This window comes from Peromyscus leucopus, chromosome 18 (assembly GCF_004664715.2).
Source record: "Peromyscus leucopus breed LL Stock chromosome 18, UCI_PerLeu_2.1, whole genome shotgun sequence".
In the NCBI taxonomy this organism is placed as follows: Eukaryota; Metazoa; Chordata; class Mammalia; order Rodentia; family Cricetidae; genus Peromyscus; species Peromyscus leucopus.
In genome coordinates, this window is record NC_051078.1 from 30,445,275 (window position 1) to 30,457,454 (window position 12,180).

Below are 12,180 nucleotides of genomic sequence, written 5' to 3' on the forward strand. Positions count from 1 at the left end.
AGCCTGGACAAGCAGAAGGAATTACCTGAGGAAATGTGATATGGTGAGCAGAAGTGTGAAAAAAGGAAACAGATATTACGCAGGACAAGGGGAAAAAAAAGAAAGAAAAATAAGTATGAACTTTCACTTGGCATCGCTGCATCTGGGAATTTTTCTTAAGGGAAATAATCAAGAATCTTTGCCAAGTTGTTCGTTGGCAGGGTTTTCCCTCGGAGAATAGGTTTGGAACAATTGGTCTAGCAATAGATTAGTCTATCAGAGCGGCTCGCCACCGTATGCGGTGAATTTATCAATATAGAAAGCTGTGGCCATGGGCCTATAGTCCCAGTCACTCAGGAGGCTGAGGACGGAAGATGACAGATTCCAGACTTGTCTGAGCTGCAGAGTAAGTTTAAGACTAGTCAGGGCACCCTAGTGAGACCCTGTCTCAAAAAATGAACAGGAGATGAGGGCGAAGCTCAGTAGTCCGGAGCTTGCTTGGCGCACAGGATTCTGGGTTCAATCTTCAGTATAAAATAAAAGAAGGAAGCCGGGCGGTGGTGGCGCACACCTTTAATCCCAGCACTCGGGAGGCAGAGGCAGGCGGATCTCTGTGAGTTCGAGGCCAGCCTGGTCTACAGAGTGAGTTCCAGGACAGCCAGGGCTACACAGAAATCCTGTCTTGAAAAACAAAACAAAACAAATAATAATAATAACAACAACAATAAAAATAAATAAATAAATAAATAAATAAATAAATAAATAAAAAACTGATGACAGAAATGCCCATTTTTTGGTGACTATATTTTTCTCTGATAAACAGAATGGAAATGTGTAATGAAACGACACTAGAAATCTTCTGTGTCTGGGCCGTGTGGGTTGCAGGATAATCTTTTTGTACCCTGTGACTCACCAAGGCACCTTCTGATTGGTTTAATAAAGAGCTGAACAGCCAATAGCTAGACAGGAGAGGATGCTGTGGGATGGTCCTTCTGTACACTGTAAATATGCACTGCTCTCATTGGTTGATAATGAAGCTGTTTAGCCTATGGCAAAGCAGGATAAGGTTAGGCAGGACAATCAAACTGAGGACTCAGAGGAAGATGTGAGCCAGCTGCCCATGAAGCAAGATGAGAGAGAACCAGTAAGCCACAGCCACGTGGCAATACATAGATTAATATACAGATTAATTTAAACGTAAGAGCTAGCTAGTAGTAAGCCTGAGCCACTGGCCAAGTATTCTGTAATTAATATAAGCTTTTGTGTGTTTATTTGGGACCAGGGGTCAGGACAAAAGGTTCCACCACTGTTTACAAGAGGACAGGCGGGACTTTTGAAAAGCGACAGAACTCCGGGATTTGCCAGCCAGACGATGAAGAAGTGAGAGGTAACCTGTAGCAAGCTTTCTTTTCGGACTACCTTTGGACTGCCAGCCCACAACTAATGACCCAAAGACTTAAATTATGAACTCTTGGTCTTAGCTTAGGCTTTTTTTCCAACTAGATCTTGTAACTTAACCCATTTTTGTTTAATCTGCATTCTGCCATGTGGCTTGGTTACCTCTTCTTAGTAGGGCACATCTGCCTTGCCCTGAGTCAGCTTGTGAAATCTCATACCTGGATTCCTCCTTCCAGTTTCTCTCTCTGTCTGCCTGAATGTCCTGCCTATTCTCTCCTGCTTAGCTATTGGCCATTTAGCTCTTTATTAAACCAATCAGAAGGTGCCTTAAGCAGAGACACATCTTTACAGTGTAAACAAATGTTCTGCAATAGTAACAAGCCACCTAGCAGAACACAGATGAATATAAACGGGCTAATATAAGTTATAAGAGCTAGTTGGAAACAAGCCTAAGGTAAGGCCAAGCGTTCATACTTAATAAGAAGTCTCTGTGTCATTATTTGGGAGCTGGTGGTCCAAAGAAAGTCCAGCTATACATGTGGCTCCTTTATTTTGGAAATTCTGGAGATGCCCGAAACCTCTCTTGTCCCCTTTGAGCTTCCGTAAGACCAAAGCCAGCCTAGTAATTCCATGGTATCACCAGGTGCACCATGACCACTAAAACCATGCTGGCAAAGGAACTTTATATTTTATCTATGTGATAGTTTTAAAATACTTTAGACCAGTGTAGTGGCTCATCTTTGTAATTCCAACACTTTTTGAAGCTGGGGTAGGAGGATTACTTTGAGTTTGAAGCCAGCCTGGGCTGAAGAAGGAAACTACCTCAAAAAGTCAAAAATAGCTCTCTCGCTCTCTCACACCTTTAAGATATTTTTTCCTACATTAAAAATATCTAGTAGACTTTTGATAAATAAAAATGAAAATATATCAGTAATATTGAAGGGAGCAGGCAAAAGCACCTTGGCCTGAGTACCGCCATTTTGACTTCAGATGCCATTTTACCTGTAGGGTGAAATAAAGTTCAGGTTCCCAAGCCCTAGGGGAGCTGAAGAAGTTTCCAATGGCTGAACAACCTCCTCCCTAAACCATAGAAATAGTCATTGTGCATCTTTAGTTCATCAGAAACATCATGGCTGTTCCTAACCACAGAAGGAACAAATGAATCTGATTGGTTGGACTGAAAGGCTTACATTGTCTGTTGGTTGACAACAATGGAAGACTCAGTGAAGTCCCTGATCTCTAAATCCTGACTGGTGAAAATTGTACCTGTAACTTGGGAACAAATGTTTGTGATTTTTGTGCTTATAAAGCCTGCTTCTGCCCCTGCTCAGGGCTGTCGGGAGAAGCAAGGCTCCCGAGTCCTTGTCCTGCAGCCCTGATCCATCAGTGACCTGCTTCTGTGGTGAATTATTAAAATCTTTGGAACCCATAACTGTTGTCTCTCTCCTTCCTCATGGTGCATAACAAGCTAGGTGTAACATTATAAAGAACTCTTTTTTTTTTTTTTCAAATCTTTGCTATTAACATGGTGTTTCTTATGAAATTCTGGGGCTTCCAGCACATTTCCTACTAATAACTGATCAATTTCATTATTACTTGTTGTTTTATTTGTGGTAAAGGGCCTGGCAGACCCATATGGGATCTGGTATGTGTTATATACAATGTGTGATTTCTACTTCTGATTACTTGTTGTTGAATAAATAGTGAATAAATAGTTGAGTAAATAGTGAAGTTAATTCTGAATAATCTGGAATGAGTTGTAAAACAACTTTTTGTAAAGAACTCTTAAAAATCATCCCTAGATTTATAGAAATAATTTATATCATCACTACTATTAATTTTCTGCCTATGCTACTAAATTATTAATTGGAATAGGTAAAGAGGTGAGTGTGTATATATTCTGGCTTGTGCATTCAAGAGAGGAGGCTGAAGGGTGTGGTAGCATAGCCTTTAATATCAGCATTCAGGAGTCAGAGGCAGGTGGATCTCTGTGAGTTCCAGGACAGCCTGGTCTATATAGAGAGATTCTGTTTTAAAAAAACAAACAAACAAAATAAAATAAAAAAGGAGACTGAAAGGCTAGCTCAGCCTTCTAGCTTTTAATTTTTCATGTTTTTAATCATCTTTAGAAAGAAAATAAAGTATTCCATATCCATGTCTTGTGTTTTGGTCTTAACTATAATGATCAATTCAAGGGGTAATTAATTAACATATAAGGTGACCAAATAAAAATCAACTTTTACCTTCAATTATTTAGCATATGGAATGTACTTACAGTAGCCAATGCCTGAAGATACTAGCAAAGAGAATGTTAGCATTGGTGCTTTGGCAGAGGTGAGGCAGGACCCAGTTCCTCCTTTCATGGACAAAGCTATGACCTGGCTGAGCGGGACATTCCATGCCCACTCAGGTCTGGTAGCTCTTAAGCCTGGGTCCCTGGACTCTATGGAGCTTGCTTTTTCTAGATCCAGCTCAGATATTGCCTGTAAAGCCTGCAAATCCTCTGGTGAATGTGTGACCAGGTCTGGATCTCACCTGGCTTTTGCTGGAAGGTGAGGAAAGGTGTGACTAGTGGCCAGAATCAAGTGTCTGCAGTCACAAGTCCTTGGGCCTGGCTCTTGCTGGCATGTGGTCCCGGGTTTGTTTTTTTTTTTTCTCTGAGGCCTAACTTGGATGGTGATATGCAACGACTTTGAATCAAATCATACCTACTGGTTTGTTCAAGGAAACTACTGGAATTTACTGGAAAGAACATCATAATTTTCTATTGGCCAGTCACGCCACGAAAAAACAATGTGGTGGACATTGTGTCCATATTGTATGAAATACATGCAAAACCAGGGGAGGTAGTACGTGCTTATAATCCCAGCACATGGGAGGCAGAGGTAGAAGATTAGGAGTTACACAGAAAATCTGAAACCTGCCTTGGTTACGTGAGACGCTGCGTTAATAGAAAATGAAACAAGCCGGGCGGTCGTGGCACACGCCTTAATCCCAGCACTCAGGAGGCAGAGGCAGGCAAATCTCTTAAGTTTGAAGCCAGTCTGGTTCCTGGACAGCCAGGGCTACCCAGAAAAACCCTGTCTCAGAGAAACAACAAACCATAAAATGACTCTCCAAACAAATAAATGATAAATAAGCGAAATGGATATTATAAAATCACAAAGAATTTTTGCCTTTATTGGTCTGTCACTCATAACTTAAAATGTGTGTCACCTCTGACATGACTTCTGACAGCCCTCAACTATGTCTCTTTTAAATGAATTGGTTCCCTAGGCCCAAGTCTATGGCCTGGTGCAGCCTCTTCCACAGGGGGTCTCAGGGTTCTTCTGCAGGAGACCATGGCTCTGTTTCCAGCCTGCCGCTTTCTTGGAAACAGCTTCCCCAGAATTGACAGTTGCAGCCCACGTTTGTGGGCTGATCCCCTCTCAGCTACTGTTAAGGTTTGGATTACCCTGGACACGTTTAGAAGTTAACACTCATCGCGGGTTAGGGTTAGGTCTAGCTGTAATAAGCAGGGTGGATCAATGGATATGTGAATAAGCCGTAGAAATATGACCCAGCGTAAGCTCACAGTTTGCTATTACACAATCACATTGTATAATTTGTTTAACAGCAAACTTGGTACTTCCTGAATGTGTCAGCCACAATACACCCTTTTCTATTAGGAGAGAAAAAAAAATTGTGTTTTTCTTCTTACACCTAATCAAGGAAGTTATTAAGCTGAGGAAATATGGTCACTTCAGTACTGTACTTTCATGGGGTGTATTCTTTTTCTTGTTCCTGTACAGGGCTGGAGTAAGGACAACTATTATATTTGAAGTTGTGACATTTAACCTCCACTCCACTGTGTCAAGCATATCTGCTTGGTTTTGATTCGAGAGCCAAGTGAACACCATCAATACTGGGACAAAGTGACCTTGCATGTTCCCTGAGACGGCACTCCGAAGAAACACGGCATGCATGACTTTTGCCACACAGCTGGCCAAAGGCATCTATCAACCCAAGGGACACATCACACCAACCTAAATTCTGCAAAATAATGCGTCAAATCTTGGAAAGGACAGAGTCATGAAAATAAGCGATCGCAGAATCACTGCCGATTGGAGCCGTCTCGAGCAAATGTAACACACAGGTCTCAGACTGCATCAGACCAGCAGGTGAGTGTGAATGAAATGGGTGGGTTAAAGGTGACATTAGATGACAGTACCGTACAAGTACCAACTTCCTGCTTTCATTGACTTGCTTTTGACCTCTCACTCACTCTGTACTCGAGGATAACTTTGAACACTCCTGCCTCTGTCTCCCGATTGCTGGGATTATAGATGTGTGTCACCACACCTGGTTTACACACCTGGTTTACCTGGTTAGCCCTCTACCAGCTGAGCCACATCCAGCCCTCACGTCTTGCTTTCACAACTGAACTGTGGTTATGTAGATATCCTTACTAGAACTTCACGCTGAAAGCGACAGTGGCCCCATGCACCCTGTCTCTAATTTTCAGTTGTCCCAGGAAGATGAATCATAGCAATTGTTTTTTTTTTTTTTTTTTTTTTTTTTTTTTTTTTTTTTATTTTTTTTTGAGACAGGGTTTCTCTGTGTAGCCCTAATGTCCTGGAACTCTTTGAGAACTAGGCTGGCCTTGAACTCAGAGATCTGCCTGCTTCTGCCTCCCGAGTGCTGGGATCAAAGGCATGCGCCACTATGCCTGGCTTACTGAGTGCATCTTAAACACAATTAGGTGACTTAATCATTGCTGTTCAATATCCATCTCCACAGAGACAGACACGTTCAGAAGTGTCGCTGCATAGATTATATGGTAAGGCCTGAATCTCAGGCATGTGCTTCTTATCATAGCCGTCTGCAGATCTCACTGAGCGGGACTGTGGCTCTGGGGGAAACGTGGTGTGTGCTGGCACGGGAGGCCACCCTCCAAGCCAGTCTTCACAGTTCAGAGCTCTGGAGTGGGTCTGGAAAGAAGGAAATTCTACTTCTTGTTTTCTTTTCACATTAAGGCATAAAGTTCAGCGTCAACCCAAGGTGGCATCCCAAACTCTAGTCGGGCTTCAAAATACTGATGTATTTCATGAGAACAGAAACCTGTGGGCCCTAGGTTAAAGAGGTCTATATAATGCTTCACATAGGGCTCCTGGAGGGGAATTTATAGTCCACGTGTGTGTATAAATGTCTTTAAATGGCCAATTTTGGTGTCAGCAAGACATCTCAGAGGGTAAGGGATATGTACCTTAAAAGTGACTTTGGCCGGGCGGTGGTGGCGCACGCCTTTAATCCCAGCACTCGGGAGGCAGAGCCAGGCGGATCTCTGTGAATTCGAGGCCAGCCTGGGCTACAGAGTGAGTTCCAGGACAGGCATCAAAGCTACACAGAGAAACCCTGTCTCGAAAAACAAAAACAAACAAAAAAAAAATAAGTGACTTTGGTCCCCAGGAACCCACATAGTGGGGAGACAGTACTGACCCTTGCAAGTGGTCCTCGGACTTGAACATGTGTGTGGAGCCCCATGGGCATACTTTCTCTGTGGAGGATAACTTCCCTCCTGAGATGATAGGCCCCAACTGACTACAAAATCCTCTTTCACCGCCAGGCCTACAACACATCTGTATGACACTTGAAGCACCCCAGGCATGATCACCTGATAGCCCTGCTTGCTTGCACTCATCTGGACTCATCCCAGTGACCTCCAGGGTGCCACTCATACGTACTTTCTTTTCAACAAGGCAAACAGGTGGAATGGTCGTTAGAATAGCCTCAGAATCCGGAAGTGGAGTGAGCGGAGCTCTGTACTGGTTTTTGTTTATTTTATTTTATTTTATTTTTTTAAATCTCTGGTGACTCGGTCTGGGGCAAGGAAGGGGTTCCTTGTGTAGAACACCTTCCTCTTCTGGGATGGAGGATGGAGGACAGGAGCAGGTGCTCAGTCGGGGCACAGGAAGAGGTCAAGGAGACAAGCACACAGGGGATGTGGCTCAGTGATAAAGGAATTATGCAGCCTGTGGGAGTCCCCGGATTCCCCTCCAGCACCACATACGGGGAAGACACAAAAGAGACAAAGCCCCGACATCAAGGACTGAACCGGCTTCCCCTTGCCCTCCCCTCCCTTTTCTCTTACTCAATACTTTCACACACTTGGATTTTCCGCTTTCCCTAGCCCCACCCAGGTTTCCTGTAAGCCCTGGCTTTGGCGTACACTACTTAATGTTGACCTACATTCAGGACACTTCTGAATGGAACAAAGTTTGCTCACAGTTCCCTCCCTGGAGCTTGAATTCCAAAGGTTATTTTCTTTTAAGCCTTAATCTTAACCTTTTGCCTCATAATTTTGAAGGAAAATCCTTCTCCGGACAGGTCCCCACAAAGTGCTAAGACCTGAACAATGCATCATTATGACATTGGCATCCATTTCCAAGTGCCACTGGCGATTCACACATTTGTAACTTTGCATGGGTCAGCCAGGCTGTGATTCCATTGGAGCTTTGGGGTTGTCTCAGTCACACAGTAAGCAGAGATTAATTCAAGTCAAATGTTCTCTCGTTCCCTGTGAAACAGCCAATGTTAATATCACAAGTATAGTGCTTTCATAAGATTAGACGGCCTTGAACACTGGCCATTTCTCATTCATGGCCCAAAGTAGAGGAGAGGTCCTAGAGCTCAGAGTCTCAGGAAATCCCAGGCTTGGGAATAGTTGTCTAATTGTATGTCAAACCCTCCCCCGCCTCCCCCGCTCTCTCTCTCTTTGTCTCTGTCTGTCTCTCTCTCTTTCTCTGTCTCTTTGTCTCTCTCTGTCTCTCTCTCTGTCTCTGTCTCTGTCTCTCTCTCTCTCTCTCTCTCTCTCTCTCTCTCTCTCTCTCTCTCGTGTGTGCGCGCGCGCGCGTGTGTGTGTGTGCTCAAGTGTGTCGGAGCCTGTGGAGGCCAGAAGTTAACTCATTTCAGATATCATTCCAAAGGAAGCCATCTAACTATGTACCTTGTTTGTGGACATAGGGTCAATCACTGGCCTGCAGATTATCCAGTAGACTAGCCTGGTTGGCCAGCAAACATCTCGGAACCTCTGTCTCTACCTCCCTCCTCACTGCTGCAAATACAGGAGCTTGCCACCATGTCCAGTCGTTTTTCTGTGTTTTGTTTTTTAAAATATGGATTCTGGAGGTTGAACTCGGGTCCTCAAGCATGCTATTGAGTGAACCATCTCCCATATCCCCTCTCCTCTTACGCACACCTTTGAAATGTAAATTATCAACATCCAAATTTGAAACATTACTGAAAACTGGTACTCATACCAACCTACACGTGAACTTGATTTGAAACTTTCGAGGTCACCTCTGCCTACCAGTGGTCCCTTAAAGCTCATCTCTGGCCAAAGCTTGGCAAAGGTTTTCAGACCCGGTTACCTGAATATTTGATGACTGGCAACAATTCTGAGTCTCCACACTTGATCTTGGTTTTAGGTTCAGGTAGTTCAGCCTGGACCATAATGCATTGCTTTTAGAACCGGCTTCCACCACTTTCCTGGGTTGACGTAACTGAGCTCTTGCAAATAAGCCAAACGCATCCTTAATCCTTCAGCCACTAGAGTCTAACCGTTGTTCCAGGCACCCCGTTCTTCAGCTCTGCATCATGTAGCTCAGCTTTACAGGTGACACCCGGGGTCTTCTCCCCTTCCACCGGCTAGTCTCCCCCAGTGCACACTTCTAAATTTGTCTTATCTCTGCCGAGTCACCAATGAAGCTCAAAGGGCCACCTGAACTGAGTGCCACGGTCTCCAGCAGCGCGAGTCTAAAATCGAACGCATCCCCTTTCCATCTTGTGACTCATCAGAATAAGACCACATGGAAACCAGGGATTGTTAGGACCAACCATGTGAAAACAAGGTGGATGATTATCAGCATGTTCATAGGGGGCATGTGATGTGGTCTTTCATTGGTTTTCTCACTAGCCTTCGCCATTGGAGCAGATAATCAAAAGTCTAGTTCTCAATTCAAGTTATTGAGGGAAAAGTAAAAGGTAACACATTTGAATTTATTGCCAGAAAAAAAAAATGAAAAAAAATATATATTCAACACACACACAGAGACACAAATTGAAAACCTCGCAGGGCTTAATCCACTGGGATAATGTTTAAAGTAATGAAAGGCAGGGTTTTGTCAGTCCCAAATCTGTAATTCTCTAGAACTCTGTTTAGCATGATACAACTATGTTGAAAACTGAGGACTTGGAAAATCTTGAACCACTAGGAGATGCCCCCTTATGCCTCATTAGCCAGCACAAGGGCACACGGGCAATCTGAGCCTCGGGGGAGGCAGGAAAGGAGTCTCGGGCAAATGGCGGTAGACTGTCATGACTGGACCAAGCAACGCTTTCACTGTGTTCAGAATTTTTCACTCATACAGTTTTATCATTAGAATGAATAAAAAGCTGTGGGGTGGGGGTGGGGGTGGGCTGTGGCGGTGGTGCACGCCTTTAATTGCTCCGTCCTCCCACCCCCACTCTGGAGGCAGAAGCAGGCAGATCTCTGAGTTCGAAGCCAGTCTGATCTACAGAGCGAGTTCCAGGACAGCCAGGGCAACACAGAAAAACCCTGTCTGGAAACAAAATAAAACTTTTTTGGAGAGAAGGGACAGGATCTAGCCAGTCTTCTACTTCAGTCTCCTGAGTCTCCTGATATTATAGGAAAAAAATACAAGAAAACTTCCTCTCCCATTGGTACCCCAAGACGCTTCTCAGTACATCATTTTAACTGTTCTAATCGCATTGAATGTAAGAGGTGGTTTTTCTGTCTTCCTTTCTACTTAGCATATGATTACTTAAGACTCAACGATTTTTGAAATCTGTTTAGTGTTTTGAAAAGTTAAATATAAACTACAGATGGCAGCATGGAACAGTGGACAGAGCCGGGGAATAGTGGTTTGAGAACGGGAGGCTGGGCTTTTGGCCTGGGTACTGGTAATTATCCATCACGAGTTTCATCTCCTTAAAACCAAGAGGCAAGCCTCACTGGTTCTTCATTCTCAAGTCTGGGAGACGGCGAAAGGAGCCTCAGAGCACCCAAGTCACATTGTCCGGATTCAGACCAGAACTGCAGGCGTGGTCACAAAGGCAGGGGGAGTTGGAAGTCCCTGCCTGTGACTCTCACTACCTATTATTAACAATGCTCTGTGCAAAATGTGACGCATAGCAGCAGGCCTCTCAATTCTCAACAGAAGCCAGGGATTTAGCTTTCAGTGTAAAATGGTTTTTTTTTTTTTTTTTTTTTGAAATGTTAGAACAAAATTTAGAAAAAACAAACAAATAAACAGAACTACTAGGGGCCAAATCAAATGTGTCCACCGTTAAGTTTCAAACCAGCCACAAACGGGCTGAGATGCCTACTTAACATACCAAAGCAGACCTGCCTGCCAGGTTCTCCCTTAGTTCCTACAGGGTATGGCTTCAACATACCCCACCCTCTACCCTGAACCCTGCAGCCCAAGGGCTGGCCTGCCCTTCTTCCAGAGGCTCTTCCCCATATAATTCTGACATTCTGGTTACCCGCCACCTTTTGGACCTTTGGTCTCCTGGCTGCTGCTGCACCTGGTTCCCGGCTCTCTACTCACCTTTCCCGTCTCCCTCTCTCCCACATGGCTCAGCTCAGCCTGGTCATGCCCGCTCTAGACTCTTCCAGATGCCGTTGCCTCTGACCATGCTCTCCCATATATCTACAATAAACTTTCTCCTCCACTGTACCTAGGAGTAGTCATGTCCTTTCCTTCCTTCCTTCCTAACTACCTACCTACCTATCCATCCATCCATCCATCCATCCATCCATCCATCCATCCATCCATCCATCCATCCATCCATCATCTACTGAGTTTGTAAGTCTATCTATTCATCTATCTATCTATCTATCTATCTATCTATCTATCTATCTATCTATCTATCTATCATCTATCATTCATCTACTGAGTTTGTAAGTCTGGCCAAGGGCTAGGTTGGTCAAGCTTGGTAAAGGACATGGGGAAGTAGGGTTAAGAAGGTCGCTTCTGAGACTCTTGCTATATTAACTGCTGCACCATCACTATGGGAAGTGGCCTAACGCTTCTGTTAATGGTCAATACCTACAGTTCAGGGGTTTCACATGTGTAGTTTACTTTGGCAGGGTGACTCCTCCCCTGGCTGGGTCCACAGGGCCCTCTGGGGGCGAGCTGAGCTTTGATAATGCTCCGAAAAGTGGCTGGCACCAGAAACAAGGGTCAGGCCCTCCTCTGCTCCTTTCAAATATATTTTCCTTGCTCACATCTGGATCCACATCGAATCCGGTGTCTTTTGCCATCATCACTGTTTAAGCCGAAAATGAAAATGATGAAAGTCTCGGACAGGTGCCGCCTTGTCCGAGAATGCCACCTGGGAGCGGCTGACACTGTCTGTCCTCGTCAATCTCCCCTCTCACACCAAAAACAAGACTCTGGCTCCATGAAAGTGGTGGAGAGAGGGGATTTAATAACTTTGAACTTTCCGTGTGATTCCTGCCTTTGACACAGTCATTATTAGAGAGTTCCAAAGAAGCAAAGCCCCCCACGACACGACGTTTCTAAATGATTCATCTCAGAGACCTTGATATTCAATCCAGGTGTAGGAATAAACAGGAGAGCCCTCGGCTCTATCCCGGGGCTTGGAAAAGCTTCAGTGAAATTCTATAGCAAAGGCCCGGGGCGCTTCCCCGACTTTCTCTTTGTTCAGCTCACTTTTTATCTCTGAAAAGCAAAGGGATTTCCTCCAGGGATTAAGTAGAGGAAGCAACCTGAGGTA